Source organism: Aquarana catesbeiana, linkage group LG03, assembly GCF_042186555.1.
Source record: "Aquarana catesbeiana isolate 2022-GZ linkage group LG03, ASM4218655v1, whole genome shotgun sequence".
NCBI classification, from domain to species: domain Eukaryota; kingdom Metazoa; phylum Chordata; class Amphibia; order Anura; family Ranidae; genus Aquarana; species Aquarana catesbeiana.
Genome location: NC_133326.1, coordinates 385,185,517 through 385,203,667, shown reverse-complemented (window position 1 = coordinate 385,203,667; position 18,151 = coordinate 385,185,517).

Genomic DNA, 18,151 nt, shown 5'->3' with positions numbered 1-18,151 from the left:
GTCCCTAGAATTCTAGAATTATGTTTTTGTTTATTCTAATCTGAAGCAATACAACCTCAATTTTATGAGTTAACATATCTAAACAGTTACATATGAATAAAATATGTAATTGTTTACTCTAAAAGGGTTAAAATCCCAAAATAATTCAAACTATCTTCATCAATACCAAAGTTATTAACAGTACCTTTCTAACTGAATTATTTAGCCTAGGGCAAGACTAACCATATACAACCACCCTGGAATAAATAATTTCAACAAAAACTATATTCTGCACTCCAATTAATGAAACATCATTTTGATGTCTTTTGACATAGCACTTCTCTCCTGTAAGCGGAAGATCCGTGTACCCCCATTAGCCCTCCTCATTCTCCCAACCATATTATGTGGGAGTGTGACGAAGGCACTTATTCCCCTGAGAGAGATATTTATTCTCTTTCACGGGCAAATTGTGATTACTTGCAAAAAATAATTTATACAATGTATCATCTAATCTCATATGTTTTTTGTTTACTCTTTACTCCAGAATTCACTGGTTTCTTTTCTATCTATTCATCTCTTCAGTCCACACAGGTTGATCTGCGCAGTCAGCTCTGCATAACAAAAAGTAAGTCAAAACTATTTGATCTATTGCCATGGCACCACTGAATATACTTTCCCTGAATGTTCAGGGAATAAATGTCCCTCAAAAAAGGACCAAAGCCTTCCGTACTTTCCATAACAAGAAGGCTCACATAGTATGCATCCAAGAAACACACTTCACCAAAGATTCTACTCCAAAATATATTTCTCCTTTTTATCAACAAATTTACACGGCTTCTGCCTGTACCAAGCAAAGGGGAACTCTAATTGCATTTCACCGATCCACACCATTCACCTTATCATCAGAAATTAAAGACCCAGAAGGTAGATACCTGATACACATGGGTTATATAATGGATACAGCAATCACGGTGATTTCCTACTACGCTCCTAACAAACAACCTACACCATTCCTCTCACATATATTACAAGTGATTAATACACACAAAATAGGAACAGTGATAATGTGTGGGGATTCGAACCAGGTCCTCCTCCCATTTCTAGATAAATCACCTTTTACACCATCCAAAATAACCTCTAGATTACCTTTTTCTCAACTTCTTTCCAAATACAATCTGGTAGATTCATGGAGAGAAAGTAACCCAATGAAAAAGAAATTCACTTATTTCTCGCACCCTCATCAAACCTTCACCAGAATAGATCATATTTTTCTAACAATAGGAATGATACCAGAAATTATTGCATCAGATATAATTCCGATTCCGTGGTCTGACCATAATGCAGTATACACTACTATAGCCTCAGCCATACCAAAAGCGCATGACCCAACGTGGTACTTACCGGACATAATGCTCAAACACCCACTACATCAGATGGCCATTGAACAAGCTTTAAAGGAATACATATCAATTAATAATACAACAGACATCTCCCCAATAACACTGTGGGAAGCTCATAAGCCTGTCTTGCGTGGTACAATACAAAGACAAATGGCACTATTTAAACGGGAACGCAAAAATCTAGCAAAAAAACTAGAACTCAATTTTAATGCAGCCTACATATCATTTCAAGATAATCCATCTCAGAGTACAAAATCTCATCTGGAAAAATCTAGATTGGAATACGATCTATTTCTCACTGAGTCAGTTGATAAATCCCTCAAACGCTCCAAACACAATTTCTACATGAATACAAACAAACCAGGTACATATTTGGCTCGGGCATTAAATTCAACTAACAAATCTTTCAAACCAATACGTTTGAAATTATCAAAAAATGTTTACACTTGTAATCCAGTTAAAATAGTCCATAAATTTCACTCACATCTCGCAACTTTATACAAGACAAACAATGAATTTAATCCTACAGAGGCTGAATCCTTCTTCTCAAAAATAACCTTACCTGAGTTATCTCAGAATCAAAAAAGCAGTTTGGATGAGCCTATAACTATAGATGAAGTTGCTAACGCCATAAAAGACCTAAAACTTAACAAAAGACCAGGCCCAGACGGCTACTCGGCTTTATACTATAAAACATTCTCAGAAATACTCTCTCCCATTCTCACTGAAACTTTTAACAAACTTCTAGATGGACATTCTTTTCGGCAAGAAACACTAATGGCAATTGTTTGTATGATCCCAAAACTCCTTTCTGATGATACTTCCTGTGTGAATTATCGGCCTATCTCTCTGTTAAACCTCAATATTAAATTATTAGCAAAAATAATAGCAAAACGCCTCAATAGCATTATAGGAAAATTAATATATAGAGATCAAGTAGGCTTCATGCCAAATAGACAGGCAGGCGATGATATACGCAGGGCAGTGTTATTGGCACATATTGCTAAAAAACGTAAAATCCCTTTATGTTTTCTATCTCTCGATATTAAGAGGGCATTTGACACAGTATCCTGGCAATATATGCAATATTCATTACAAAAATGGGGTTTTGGACCCCACTTTTTAACATGGATCAAAGCATTATATAATAAACCCAAAGCCTATATAAAATATGCTGGATACAAATCTGAAGCCTTTAATATCGAAAGAGGTACCCGACAGGGTTGCCCATTATCTCCCTTATTATTTGCCCTTATACTCGAACCCATGGCCCAATACATCAGAACAAACCAAACTATAACTGGCATTGAAGTAGGAGGTATTACACACAAATTATGTATATTTGCAGACGATATATTACTTTTTCTATCATCACCACAGGTCTCTGGTCCTAACTTAATACCAGCTCTTGATGGATTTGCAGCCCTATCCGGCCTTATGATTAATCCTAAGAAATGCCTAGTGCTTAATATTTCACTCACAAACATGGAATTGATCCCGGCTAGGGCTGCACTCCCATTCACATGGGCAGAAAAATCAATCCCATATCTTGGAATTCATTTAACAGCATCTCATTCTGACTTATTCTCAACCAATTATCCTCCTGTATTAAGACAGATCACAAATCTAATAAAACAATGGTCGCAACTTCCTTTATCCTGGATAGGGAAGATTAATGCAATCAAAATGACTATTCTACCCAAATTGCTTTATCTATTCAGAGTCCTCCCTATTCCAATTCCTTCCTATTTTTTGAGAATAGTACAAAAAAGAGCAACTTCATTTATATGGGGCTCTTCTAAACCACGTATACCTATACACACACTACATCTTCCCAAAAATAAAGGAGGCCTGGGATACCCTAATTTTACTAACTACTACAGAGCAGCACATTTGGCCAGTCTGACCAAATACCAAGCAAACCAGGAAATCCCATTATGGGTATTTATAGAGGCTTCAGAAAATGACCCTCTATTAATATCAAATTTATTATGGCTTGATCCTAAAGACCGCTTTAAAATTCATAATCCCATAACTAAACACTTCTTATCTCTCTGGGATAAACTAAAAACCAAATATCAGTTACAATCTCCACACAATCCTCTCCTTTCTTTTATCAGAAATCCGGCCTTTTATCCGGCATGGATCTACCCAAATTCTTTTAAAGCTTGGACAACATCAGGCATTCAGACACTAAATGACTTCATAGTATCTAAATCATTCCTTTCATTCCCATCGCTTAGAGAAAAATATGATCTACCAAACTCTGAGATATTTAGATATCTCCAAATCAAAAATTTCTATACACCATTCCTAAAGGGGGATACACCATTATCCCAATTATCCATTTTTGAATCAATCTGTACAAAAGATCCATTTGCTAAAGGTACAATTTCATCACTTTATAATCAATTATATGGAGTAGCAAATCTTAATAGACCCTCTTACGTTCAGAGGTGGGAGGAGGACCTGGGACGAACTTTAGAAGACACGGACTGGTCTAATATATGGCTCACATCTAAGTCATCTTCACCCAACATCTTAGCACTGGAGACAAATTATAAAGTCCTAACTCGCTGGTACCTTGTACCCGCTAGAGTGGCAAAATATTCACCTAATACCTCAACTCTTTGTTTTCGAGGATGCCCAGAAATAGGCACATATTTACACATATGGTGGACGTGCCCAGTAATCCAAACCTTCTGGAAGGAAGTCTTCGTGATTGCATCTAAAATATTTAAAAAAATAATACAACCAGATCCATATTTAACTTTACTTAATCTAAAACCAGAATGGTTAACACTCTCTCAATTCAAACTTATGATCCAACTAATAACGGCTGCAAAACAAACAGTGGCCAAGGCATGGAAATCTCCTACATTGGTACTAGCAGAAACAATTCACAGAATGAATAATACAATGTCCCATGCTAAGATGGTAGCCATCGATCAAAATCAAATTCCAAAATTTGAAAAACTTTGGCATCCTTGGATAAAACAACAGTTCCTGTCAAATTTCAATGACTCTGTCCTGTTGCCATGGTAACGGATTAAATGACTTACAGAGACACCCATTATAAAGCTTCAAAGTGAACTAAAAAGAATAATAAACTGACGAGCGGGACAACCTTGTGGACCATACCTCTACCTTTCAACCCTTTTTCTTCTTTCTCTTTCCTTTTCTCCACCTTACGATTAAAGCTCATTATCAGAATTTATTTGACCTATATACACTCTACTTGTAAACAATATGTATAGTAGGTATAAATCATTTAAATACCTACAAATGTAACTAAGGAAATGATATATATCTTTAATTTAGGTTTACGTGAACCCAATGTTTAATATTTGAAATTTCATGATATTTACCTATATAAACCCTACTGTAAAACAATGAGCTTACTTTATAGATCCTTGTAAACTTACTTTATGTATCTTTATAACATTGTATACTCAATAAACTTCTTTTGACAAGGAAAAAAAGTATCGGTACTTGTACTCGGTCTTAAAAAAGTGGTATCGGGACATCCCTACTATGATCCCGTTCTTAAAGACAACCCTGCTGACTAAACATTGGCTAAATAGAGTGCAGGACCTCTATAACGGCACCAAACTTAACACATGGGAGAGTTTGAAAACAGAATACAACCTTCCTGCCAATAAACAATACTTATGCCTTTCGCATCCTACACTTTATGTCCAAACATCCTCCACCTAACCTACACATACCCCTTAATGCCTGAAAATTCTTTACATCACAAGTACCACCACAAAAAGGCATATCTGTGTTTTATAACTTACTACAAGACTAAAACGCATTCAGCAAGCACTTCTCCATTCAAAAGTGAGAAAAAGAGCTTAATTACTCACACCCCGAAGCAGTGGCAAATGGCCTTTCAGTCAGTCCACAGATTCTCACACTGCACAAACCACTGGGAAATGATGTTAAAAATATTGCATCGGTGGTACTACACGCCCCTCAGAGTAGCAAAATTCTTCCCAAACACTTCTCCTAACTGCTGGCGTAATTGTGGAAAAACAGGGAATCTACTTCACACACTGGGGAATGCCCTAACCTAACTAGCTTCTGAAATCAAACATTTTGCCTGATATCCTCAATAACAGGAGTCCTTGCTTTTCCAAACAAGGGGCTAGCTATCCTTAACCTAGGAATAGACAACTATCAACTAACCCCTAAGACCAGTGGTAGCCCACATCCCTTTAGCAGCAAGGAATACAATTGTTAAGAAATGGGAATCCCAAGACTTCCCAAATTTATCTAAGGTAATTAGCACTGTTAATCTCAATTACACTTATGAACGACTACTGGCGATCAATTCTCTTAATTGCGCTAAATTTGACCGCTCATAGTCAACCTGGACCAATAAATATGTAGCTAACATCTGAACCAATGTTGTACTGTACTGTATTGTATTATAATACCTGTTATATACTCTGTGCAATATCTCTATGATGTGTACCATCTTCTGTTTAAAACCCAATAAAAATCTATTGATATATAAAAAAAAAAAAAAGAATGTACAGGCCTGTCTGAAGTGTACTAATGAACATCTGAATGATTCAGAGGAGAACTGGGTGAAAGTGTTGTGGTCAGATGAGACCAAAATCAACCTCTTTGGTATCAACTCAACTCATCGTGTTTGGAGGAGGAGGAATGCTGCCTATGACCCCAAGAACACCATCCCCACCGTCATACATGGAGGTGGAAACATTATGCTTTGTGGCGTTTTTCTGCTAAGGGGACAGGACAACTTCACCGCATCAAAGGGATGATGGACGGGGCCATGTACCATCAAATCTTGGTTGAGAACCTCCTTCCCTCAAGCAGGGCATTGAAAATGGGTCGTGGATGAGTATTCCAGCATGACAATCACCCAAAACACTCGGCCAAGGCAACAAAGGCGTAGCTCAAGAAAAAGCACATAAGGGTCCTGGAGTGGCCTCGCCAGTCTCCAGACCTTAACCCTATAGAAAATATGTGGAGGGAGCTGAAGGTTCGATTTACCAAACGTCAGTCTCGAAACCTTAATGACTTGGAGAGGATCTGGGGTGGGTAAAAATCCCTCCTGAGATTTGTGCAAACCCAGTTCCCGGAAAAGGTCATCTGATGCCCAGGGCGCAGATGCAAAAACTGCACCCCCCCCCCTGGTGTGAAGAAAGAGTCTGTGTCTTTTCAAAATAAGAAAATACTTAGAACAATACAAATTAGGTTAGGTTTAATTCGATAATTTAATATGCAATAATAAACCACAGCATTTGCGTCAGTTTCTGCAACAATATTCCCCAGCAATGTTGCTAGCTTATGTAATAACCCCAGCATTGATGGGATTGTCTGCGATCCCCATTATGAACTGGCTGGAGTGGTTAACTCTCTGGGGGAGGTTAATTAACTACTTGAGCTCTAACTAATTTTACCCCTTTCATGGCCAGTACATTTTTTGCTATATACAGTCAGGTCCATAAATATTGGGACATCGACACAATTCTAATCTTTTTGGCTCTATACACCACCACAATGGATTTGAAATGTAACGAACAAGATGTGCTTTAACTGCAGACTTTCAGCTTTAATTTGAGGGTATTTACATCCAAATCAGGTTAACGGTGTAGGAATTACAACAGTTTGTATATGTGCCTCCCACTTTTTAAGGGACCAAAAGTAATAGAACAGATTAACAATCATCCATCAAACTTTCACTTTTTAATACTTGGTTGCAAATCCTTTGCAGTCAATTACAGCCTGAAGTCTGGAACACATAGACATCACCAGACGCTGGGTTTCATCCCTGGTGATGCTCTGCCAGACCTCTACTGCAACTGTCTTCAGTTCCTGCTTGTTCTTGGGGCATTTTTCATTCAGTTTTGTCTTCAGCAAGTGAAATGCATGCTCAATCGGATTCAGATCAGGTGATTGACTTGGCCATTGTATGACATTCCACTTCTTTCCCTTAAAAAACTATTTGGTTGCTTTCGCAGTATGCTTTGGGTCATTGTCCATCTGCACTGTGAAGCGCCATCCAATGAGTTCTGAAGCATTTTGCTGAATATGAGCAGATAATATTGCCCAAAACACTTCAGAATTCATCCTGCTGCTTTTGTCAGCAGTCACATCATCAATAAATACAATAGAACCAGTTCCATTGGCAGCCATACATGCCCACGCCATGACACTACCACCACCATGCTTCACTGATGAGGTGGTATGCTTTGGATCATGAGCAGTTCCTTTCCTTCTCCATACTCTTTTCTTCCCATTACTCTGGTACAACTTGATCTTGGTCTCATCTGTCCATAGGATGTTGTTCCAGAACTGTGAAGGCTTTTTTAGATGTTTTTTGGCAAACTCTAATCTGGCCTTCCTGTTTTTGAGGCTCACCAATGGTTTACATCTTGTGGTGAACCCTCTGTATTCACTCTGGTGAAGTCTTCTCTTGATTGTTGACTTTGACACATATACACCAACCTCCTGGAGAGTGTTCTTGATCTGGCCAACTGTTGTGAAGGGTGTTTTCTTCACCAGGGAAAGAATTCTTCGGTCATCCACCACAGTTGTTTTCCGTGGTCTTCCAGGTCTTTTGGTGTTGCTGAGCTCACCGCTGCGTTCTTTATTTTTAAGGATGTTCCAAACAGTTGATTTGGCCACACCTAATGTTTTTGCTATCTCTCTGATGGGTTTGTTTTGTTTTTTTCAGCATATAAAAACTGTTGTAATCTCTACACCGTTTACCTGATTTGGATGTAAATACCCTCAAATTAAAGCTGAAAGTCTGCAGTTAAAGCACATCTTGTTCAATTCATTTCAAATCCATCGTGGTGGTGTATAGAGCCAAAAAGATTAGAATTGTGTCGATGTCCCAATATTTATGGACCTGACTGTAGAAATGCGCTACTTTAACTGGTAATTGTGCGTTTTTTTATACCAGTATTGGTGGCGATCAGTGACTTATAGTGGGACTGTGATAGTGACACTAACTGACACTTTGTGGGAAGTGACTAACTGCCACAGACATCGCCGGTGACACTAATACAGTGATCAGTGCTAATAATACACATGCTCATTGTACTAATGACTCTGGCTGGGAAGGGGTTAACATCAGGGGCAATCAAGGGGTTAATTGTGTGCCTAACAATGTGTAATGTGTCCTGCTTTTTACTACTGATTGATTTGTTTCTTATCGCTGCTTTCCATGAAAAAGAAAAAAAGCGATTGTTTCCTCTGTACAGAGCCCTGTGTTGATTGTCAACACAGGGCTCTGGGCTGTGATTTGACACAGCCGGTGTCTTGCCGAGAATGTTCCCTCGGCGGATAAGTTCCCCCCCTGTACTGCGCAGGCGCAGCGCCTGCGCAGTACATACTACTCTCAGCCGCCGGAGATAGCCGAAGCTCAAATGCTTCAATCAGCTGTACACGGCAACTGCGCTCTGGGTCCAGGTTCCTTCCCCACCATCCAAGTGGACCTAGAGGGGGAATCTAAAAGTGCCGAGGGCAGCGAGGCCGTGCCCGAAGCGTGGCGAGCAAAGCGAGCCCGCGAGGGGCCCTCTTCCAGGCGCCGTGTACAGCTGATTTTCAGCTGTTGTGCTTTGGCTATTTCCGCCGATACCTACTGCGCAGGCGCAGTAGAGGGGGGAACTTATACGCCGAGCGGAACTTTCTCGGCAGAACACCGGTCAGCAGGTCCCAGCCATGAATCATTGGCTGGGATCTGCTGACAGACTCCCGCTGTGTACAATCCCAGGGGAGTAGGCAGGAGGGCACTGCCACTGATCACTGATGTATTAGTGACTAGTGGCAGGTAATTAACCCCTTTGTGCTGCATTAGTGTCAGTGTTAATTAACTCCTTCTTGCTGCATGAAGGGGTTAAATAACACTGACACTGGTGCTACTAAAGCAGCACAAAGGGGTTAATTAACTGCCATTGGTCACTAATGCATCAGTGACACAGACATCTCAAGTCTCCCGGAAGGTGCGGGAGACTCCCGCATTTCTGCGATGGCTCCCGCACATCCGCAAGCGATTCCCGATCTACCGGGAATGAACGGTGCGGCGGGGATCAGCTGGGAACACCGATCTCCTTTGTATAGATTTTTAGCTGACAGCCGTTTCTCCTTCTCTCCCTCCCGCGGCTGTCAGCTAAAAAGCTATACAGGGAGATCGGTGATCACAGCTGTCCCTCCAGCCGCACCGATCATCCCCAGCTGCTCTGTGTGCTCCTCTCCCAGCCCCTTCCGTGTCCTTCTCTGCCCCCGTTCTCCTCCGGCCCCCTCCATGTCCTTCTCTGCCGCCATTCTCCTCCGGCCCCCTCCATATCCTTCTCCACCCCCGTTCTCCTCCGGTCCCCTCCATGTCCTTCTCCACCCCCCGTTCTCCGGCCCCCTCCATGTCCTTCTCCGCACCCCCCTTGTTCCTCCGGCCCCCCTTGTCCCCTGCAGCCAGCTCCCCTCCTCTCCTCTTCCGCCGACTGCAGGGGAACTAGTTAACAGACACAGCGAGCGGAATTCATTTTGCGAGGGGATATTTTTATCTGTCTATTTGTTTCTAGTTTTTACATCCTGTTTCACAATTCTTACCTTTTTTTACTTTATGAGTGTTTTGTGTGTGTGTGTGTGTGTGTGTGTGTATGGGGGGGGGTCTGGATCTGGTCAGCGGGGACTAGATCTAGAAGCCCCATGCAGCTGTGCAGCAGTAGATTACTTCTACATTCAGCCAGCAATAGATCACTATAACGGCAATTACCTGCTGTAGGGAGAAACTAGACAGCTTTGCTTTGCATGAGCGTCTATACTGACAGGAAGTGGCATTACTACACTCCCAAAGTAAACACTATGTGAAAGCATAGTGTTTACATTCATTTGTACATTGGGTGGTCTGTAATTGCAAGCCCAGGAGCTGATTGTTTCAGCTTCAGAGAAGCCCGAAGCAAAAAAAAAAATAGCCGAGGGCCTGCATGACTAGGGAAACAGGGGACAGAGTGCAGGGATGTTAGCGCGCTCCTGATTGGGGTAGCTGGGGGGGAGGAAGGGCCATAAGCAGCAGATATAGTAATTGGCCCCTCCCCAGCGCCAGTGTGATGAGTGAGCTTGCAGCCAGCATGTCAGTGGTGGACACTTTGCTGGCCCAGCTGCAGGCAGAGGTGGCATCCTGGGGCGAGGAGTGGCTGCAGGAGCGGCTGGCATCTGTGCTAGGTGAGGGGTCACCAGGAGTCAGCACAACAGGGCAGGAGTTTGCACGAGCTCGGTGGTCTCGGCTGCCGGAGCGTTTCTCCCCGGACTCCTCCCCCAGAGCTCGGCATCACGTAGGGAGTCCCATGCGGGCTCCTTCAGGGCCTCCTGATAAGCGCTCGGCTGGGCCGGTGGCGGAAGGTCCTGGGAGGAAACCCCCTCAAGGACGGAGCTCGGCAAGTGGGGCATCCAGGAGCAACGGAGCCCCCACTAGGCCCGCCACACAGGCGACCGTGTGTACAGGGCATTACACTCTAGTGGCACAATACACTCCAAATTTACACCAGCAGCAGTTCCTCCGCAGACTACTCAAACGTGTGACTTTAGTTAAATATGGTAGTTTATTACTGTGCGGAGATTTCAACATCATCACAGATCCTCATTTGAACTCTTCTTCACGTTCATCGCTCCGTAAGCCTGCACTGAGTAACCTACTTCATTCTGAAGAACTGTATAATGTTTGGAGGTGTCAACATGCAAATTAAAGAAATTATACATATTTTTCCCCCAGACATCATACATACTCACGTATTGACATGTTTCTTGCTGACAAGTGGTTATTACAAAAGATATCAGCCTCTCAAATCTATGATATTACATGATCAGACCATGCAGCTATATCTCTTGTTATTGAAGAACAGGGTGTCCTCTCCTCAATCCCTATCTGGCACTGTAATACCAGACTAATACAAGAGCCGAGGGCTTAAAATTATTCGCTCAACATCTAAGTGATTTCTTTACATCTAATTGTGGGTAAGTTGATGACCCGTATATATTCTTTGGAATCAGTGGCGTCACTAGAGTTGGTGTCACCTGGTGCGAGAAAACATGGTGTCACCCCCCCCCCCCCCACAATAACCTCTTCCCAATATATTTTTACCCTACTGTTTTCTCTCTGTTCTCCCTTCTTTCCCTTTTCTCTCTCTCTATCCATCTTTCTTGTTCTTTCTATCTCTTCTTCTTCCTCTCCCTTTACTTGTCCCTGTTCCCCCTACGCGCCTCTCTCTCCAGGGCCAGATTTACATCGCAGGAGCCTATAGGCACTGGACTCTGAAGCCCCCCTCCCAACAGTGTTGCCAACCCCCACAATTTTATTATACACATTGAAAATCTACTGACAGAATGCTTTTTTTTCCTGAGAAGCTGAGATGACAGCGTGCTGCCCGATATTGTGGAGAATGAAATGTACATTTTGTATACTTCAAACAAAGGTTGTCCAAAAAAGGGGGGGGGGGGGAAGTAGGACGCACTGAATTGTGCATCACACTGCCCCCTAGCAGCCTGCAATGCAAAGTGGCTGAAGTGTCAAATTGCTCTGCGATTTCATGCTGTTTCAGTGTGAATTAGCCCTAAGAGGGAAAGAGGGGTTGGAGGGATAGAGACAGAAGGGGGGAGTGGTAGGAGAGATAGGAACAGGAGGGAGAGAGATGGGGTAGATGGGAAAGTAGGAGAGAGATAGAGAAAGTGGGGAGAGAGGCAGGGGTCAGAGAGAGAGAGAAGGGGTGAGAGAGAGAAGGGGTGAGAGAGAGAGAGAGAATGGGTGAGAGAGAGAGAGGCAGGGGTCTGAGAGAGAGAGAGAAGGGGTGAGAGAAAGAGAGAAGGGGTGAGAGAGAGAGAGAGAGAGAGAGAGAGAGAGAGAGAGGAGAGAGAGAGAGAGAGAGAGAGAGAAGGGGTGAGAGAGAGAGAGGCAGGGGTCTGAGAGAGAGAGAGAAGGGGTGAGAGAGAGAGAGAGAGAGAAGGGGTGAGAGAGAGAGAGAAGGGGTGAGAGAGAGAGAGAAGGGGTGAGAGAGAGAGAGAAGGGGTGAGAGAGAGAGAGGCAGGGGTCTGAGAGAGAGAGAGGCAGGGGTCTGAGAGAGAGAGAGAGAGAGAGAGAGAGAAGGGGTGAGAGAGAGAGAGAAGGGGTGAGAGAGAGGGAGATGGGGTGAGAGGGATTGAGGGTGAGTGAGGGGTGAAAGAGAGATGGGGTGATAGAGAGAGGGGGTGGGGGGTGAGAGATAGAAAGAGAGGAGGGCGGGGGTGACAGAGAGGGGGTAAGGGGGTGGGGGTGAGAGATAGATAGAGAGAGAGGAGGGGGGTGCCAGAGAGGGGGATGTGAGAGAGAGAGAGAGGGGGGTGGGGAGTGACAGAGAGGGGGTGAGAGAGGGAGTGGAAGGGTGAGAGAGGAAAGTGGGGTTGACAGAGAAGGGGGTGAGAGAGAGAGGGTGGTTGAGAGAGGGGGGTGAGACACAGAGAGGGACGAGACTCCCCCCTCCTCACCTTGCCCCGGATCGCACACAGCCGGCTCTGCCATCCTCACTGGAGGCACAGACAGCAGAGCTTGAAGCTTTGTCTGTGGGAATGGCATGTGTTGGGTGTGTGCCCGGATCGAGTGTTCAGTGCCAGTGGAGAGAAGAGCAGAGGGCAGCTTCACAACATACAGCTGCCGCGCCGCCCGGGCGGAGATGGTAGTGTGTGTAGACAGTGACAGGCTGGCTCAGTAGGAGGAGGAGGAAAGAGGACACGCTGCACGCTCACACACTGACATACCAAGCACCGCCACGTCGCTGGAGGTGTGTGTTGTTTCAACCCGGCAGGCTGCGGAGTGCGGGGTGAATGGGTCAGCTGATTAAAAAAAAATACCAGTGCTTTCCACACCGTCGGGAGGGTGTCACCCCTCTAGCGGGTGTCACCCGGGTGCGGACCGCACCCCCCGCACCCCCTAGCAACGCCTCTGTTTGGAATGCTCACAAAGCATTCATACAGGGCATATTAATCCAACAAGGAGCTAGAGCTGTAAGATGCTATAACCTTTGCCTAATCAAACTCACTGCTGAAATCCACAAGCTGGAAACCAGCAGCAAGTCAAATACCTCACAAAAACCGATTCCCTTTGTGTCCTTAGGAAAGAATTAAGAGACCTGTTAGTAGAACAGTATGACAAACGCTTAAATGTTTAAATCTAAATTTGTATGCCAATGGCAACCGAGCAGGCAAATTCCTGGCCCGTAGAGTCAAACCTGCACAATCCAAATCAAGGATCTCACACTTGATCCATCCCACCCAACAACATAGGATAACCAACCGACAAGAAATTGCAGATCAGTTTGCAGACTACTAGGGTTCACTTTACAATCTCAAAAATTACCCCCATACTCCTCAACCCTTGATGAAAGGCATTACTACCTTCTTAGAAAAAATAAATCTTCCCAAATTATCAGAAACACAGATCTCACTTTTAAACTTCCCATTCACTGCCAGTGAAATAAGAAAGGTGGTAGCATCATTACCCAATGACAAATCTCCAGGACCTGATGGCTTACCAAACGAATACTATAAAATCTTCAGTGCAGAACTAACCCCCCACCTGACCAATGTATTCGCCACATCAGCTCAAACTTCCTCCTTCCCTCTGGAGGTGCCTAAAGCTTATGTAGTAACACTACCCAAATTTGGGAAATATCTCATTACTCCTGCCAATTTCAGGCCCATTTCACTCTTAAATACAGATATCAAAGTGTATGCCAAATTACTAGCACACCGCCTACCAAATATCATACCATCCCTAATACAAAGTGACCAGATGGGGTTTGTGAGAGGGAGATAATCCTCAGATGCCACCAGGAGAATCTTAAACGTTATGCAATTTGCGGAAACTACTGTCTATCGACGCAGAGAAGGCTTCGATAGAGTTCATTGGCAGTATATGTCACAGGTATTGACCAAGTTTGGTTTCCAAGAATCCATACCGACAGCAATCTTAGCCCTTTACTCACACCCTTCAGCCCAGGTCTACACCTCCGGCCTCCTATCCAAAACATTCCCTATCTCCAACGGTACACGCCGGGGATGTCCTTTATCACCCACTATCTTCAACCTCATGATAGAAAAACTAGCAGAAACTATCCGCACAAACTCCCTATTTACCGGTTTCCATTAAAACCACAAACAGCACATTATAAACCTTTTTTCTGATTATGTAATTCTCCTCTTAACTAACCCAAAATCGTCATTACAACAGGCTCACCAAATTCTCACACAATTCAGTAATATATCCTATTATAAAGTTAATTTCTCCAAGTTCCTAATATTGGACTTAGGAGTACCTCCCAAGGGTAAACAGCACCTACAAAAAACATCCACCCTTCACATGGAACTCCCAAGGTATACCATACCATTTAGGGGGTATCTCTTTTTGTTCTGAATGCATGGAGAATCCTACTTAGCCTACCTAAACACTCCACACGAATTGAGCCACCGAATCTCCAGATCCAAATCTTATGCCGCGTACACATGATCGGAAATTCCGCCAGCAAAACTCCGATGAGAGCTTTTTGTCGGAAAATGCGACCTTGTGTATGCTCCATCGGTCTTTTGCTGGCGGAATTCCAGCCAGCAAAAGATTGTGAGCATGTTCTCTATTTTTCGGTCGGGAAAATTTCCTATCTGAAAATACGATCATCTGTACAAATTCCGACGCGCAAAATTCCTACGCATGCTCGGAAACAATTCGACGCATGCTCGGAAGCATTGAACTTCATTTTCACGGCTCATTGTAGTGTTGTAAGTCACCGCGTTCTTGGCAGTTGAAAGTTCAGAGAACTTTTGTGTGACCGAGTGTATGCAAGGCAAGCTTAAGTGGAGTTTCGTTGGAAAAACCATCCAAGTTTTTTCCGACGGAAAATCCGCTTGTGTGTATAGGGCATTAGAATCTATGATCTAGGCTTGTCCCGATACCGATAGTAGTATCGGTATCGGCACCAATACCGAGCATTTGCCCAAGTACTTGTACTCGGGCAAATGCTCCTGATGCTTCCGCCGATACCTGGACAGTCAGCAGTGATCGGCGCGTGGGGGAGTTACAAACTTCTCCCCCCACGGCTTTCAGCTGCTTTAGTGAAATCTATACAGCGGTGATCGGTGCTTGTAACTCCTCCACACGCGATCACCGCTGACTGTCACCGCATCCTCCTCCAATCCCCCTCCATGCCCCCTCCGTTCTGCTGTCCTCCTTCGCTGTCCCTCTCCATTCTGCTGTCCCCCTCTGCTGTCCCTCTCCGTTCTGCTGTCCCTCTCCGTTCTGCTGTCCCTCTCCGTTCTGCTGTCCCCCTCCGTTTCGCTGTCCCCTCTGCTGTCCTCCTCCGTTGTGCTGTCCCCTTCCGTTGTGCTGTCCCTCTCCGCTGTCCCCCTCCATTGTGCTGTCTCCCTCTCCATGTCCTCCTCCTTCCTTTGTGTATGGACAGAGTCAGCTGACTCTGTCCATTCACATAACTGAAACATTGTAACCTCCTGTGATTACGATGTCTCAGTTTATGAATGGAGAGGAGCCGCTGTCTTCTCTCCATTCATTTTCAGTGCAGCTGAGGCTGCAGAGAAAGGGACTGGGGAATCTCTATCTTCGGTTTCTTTCTCTGTCTCAAGGGGGAGATGTCAGGGGTCTGTTAAGACCTCTGATATCTCACCAAAGCCCCCCAACAGGGCTGATTAAAAAAAAACAAAAAACAAAGTATTGCAATAAATAATAAAAAAAAATTATTGTAAAAAATAATAAAAATTTAAATTAAACACACAGACAGCGTCCACCCCCCTAAAAAAAAGACAAAAAAAAAATAAAGCATTGTAAAAAAACAAAACAAAAAAATTGTAAAAAAAAACAAAAAAAAACCCACTGCCATGTGACATTAAAAATAAAAGTATCGGTAATCGGTATCGGCGAGTACTTGAAAAAAGTATCGGTACTTGTACTCGGTCTTACAGTGGTATCGGGACATCCCTACTATTATCCCATTCTTAAATACAAAAGACAACCCTGTTGACTAAACATGGGCTAAATAGAGTGCAGCACCTTTATAACGGCACCAAACTTAAAACATGGGAGAGTTTGAAAACAGAATACAACCTTCCGGCCAATAAACAATACTTATGCCTCAGCATCCTACACTTTATGTCCAAACATCCTCCACCTAACCTACACATACCCCTTAATGCCTGGAAATTCTTTACATCACAAGTACCACCACAAAAAGGCATATCTGTGTTTTATAACTTACTACATGACTAAAACTCATTCAGCAAGCACTTCTCCATTCAAAAGTGAGAAAAAGAGCTTAATAACTCATACACCCCGAAGCAGTGGCAAATGGCCTTTCAGTCAGTCCACAGATTCTCACACTGCACAAACCACTGGGAAATAATGTTAAAAATATTGCATCAGTGGTACTACACGCCCCTCAGAGTAGCAAAATTCTTCCCAAACACTTCTCCTAACTGCTGGAGTAATTGTGGAAAAACAGGAAATCTACTTCACACACTGGGGAATGCCCTAACGTAACTAGCTTCTGAAATCAAACATTCTGCTTGATATCCTCAATAACAGGAGTCCTTACTTTTCCAAACAAGGGTCTAGCTATCCTTAATCTAGGAATAGACAACTACCGACTATCCCTAAGACCAGTGGTAGCCCACATCCCTTTAGCAGCAAGGAATACAATTGTTAAGAAATGGGAATCCCAAGACTTCCCAAATTTATCTAAGGTAATTAGCACTGTTTATCCCAATTACACTTATGAACGACTACTGGCGATCAATTCTCTTAATTCCGCTAAATTTGACCGCTCATAGTCAACCTGGACCAATAAATATGTAGCTAACATCTGAACCAATGTTGTACTGTACTGTACTGTATTGTATTATAATACCTGTTATATACTCTGTGCAATATCTCTATGATGTGTACCATCTTCTGTTTAAAACCCAATAAAAATCTATTGATATATATATATATAAAAAAAAAAAGAAAGCACGTGTACAGGCCTGTCTGAAGTGTACTAATGAACATCTGAATGATTCAGAGGAGAACTGGGTGAAAGTGTTGTGGTCAGATGAGACCAAAATCAAACTCTTTGGTATCAACTCAACTCGCCGTGTTTGGAGGAGGAGGAATGCTGCCTATGACCCCAAGAACACCATCCCCACCGTCATACATGGAGGTGGAAACATTATGCTTTGTGCTGTTTTTCTGCTAAGGGGATAGGACAACTTCACCGCATCAAAGGGATGATGGACAGGGCCATGTACCATCAAATATTGGTTGAGAACCTCCTTCCCTCAAGCAGGGCATTGAAAATGGGTCGTGGATGGGTATTCCAGCATGACAATCACCCAAAACACACGGCCAAGGCAACAAAGGAGTATCTCAAGAAGAAGCACATTGGGGTCCTGGAGTGGCCTAGTCAGTCTCCAGACCTTAATCCCATAGAAAATATGTGGAGGGAGCTGAAGGTTCGAATTACCAAACGTCAGTCTCGAAACCTTAATGACTTGGAGAGGATCTGGGGTGGGTAAAAATCCCTCCTGAGATGTGTGCAAACCCAGTTCCGGGACAAGGTCATCTGGTGCCCAGGCCCCCCCCCTGGTGTGAAGAAAGAGCCTGTGTCCTTTCAAAATAAGAAAATACTTAGAACAATACAAATTAAGTTAGGTTTAATTCGATAATTTAATATGCAATAATAAACCATAGCATTTGCATCACTTTCTGCAACAATATTCCCCAGCAA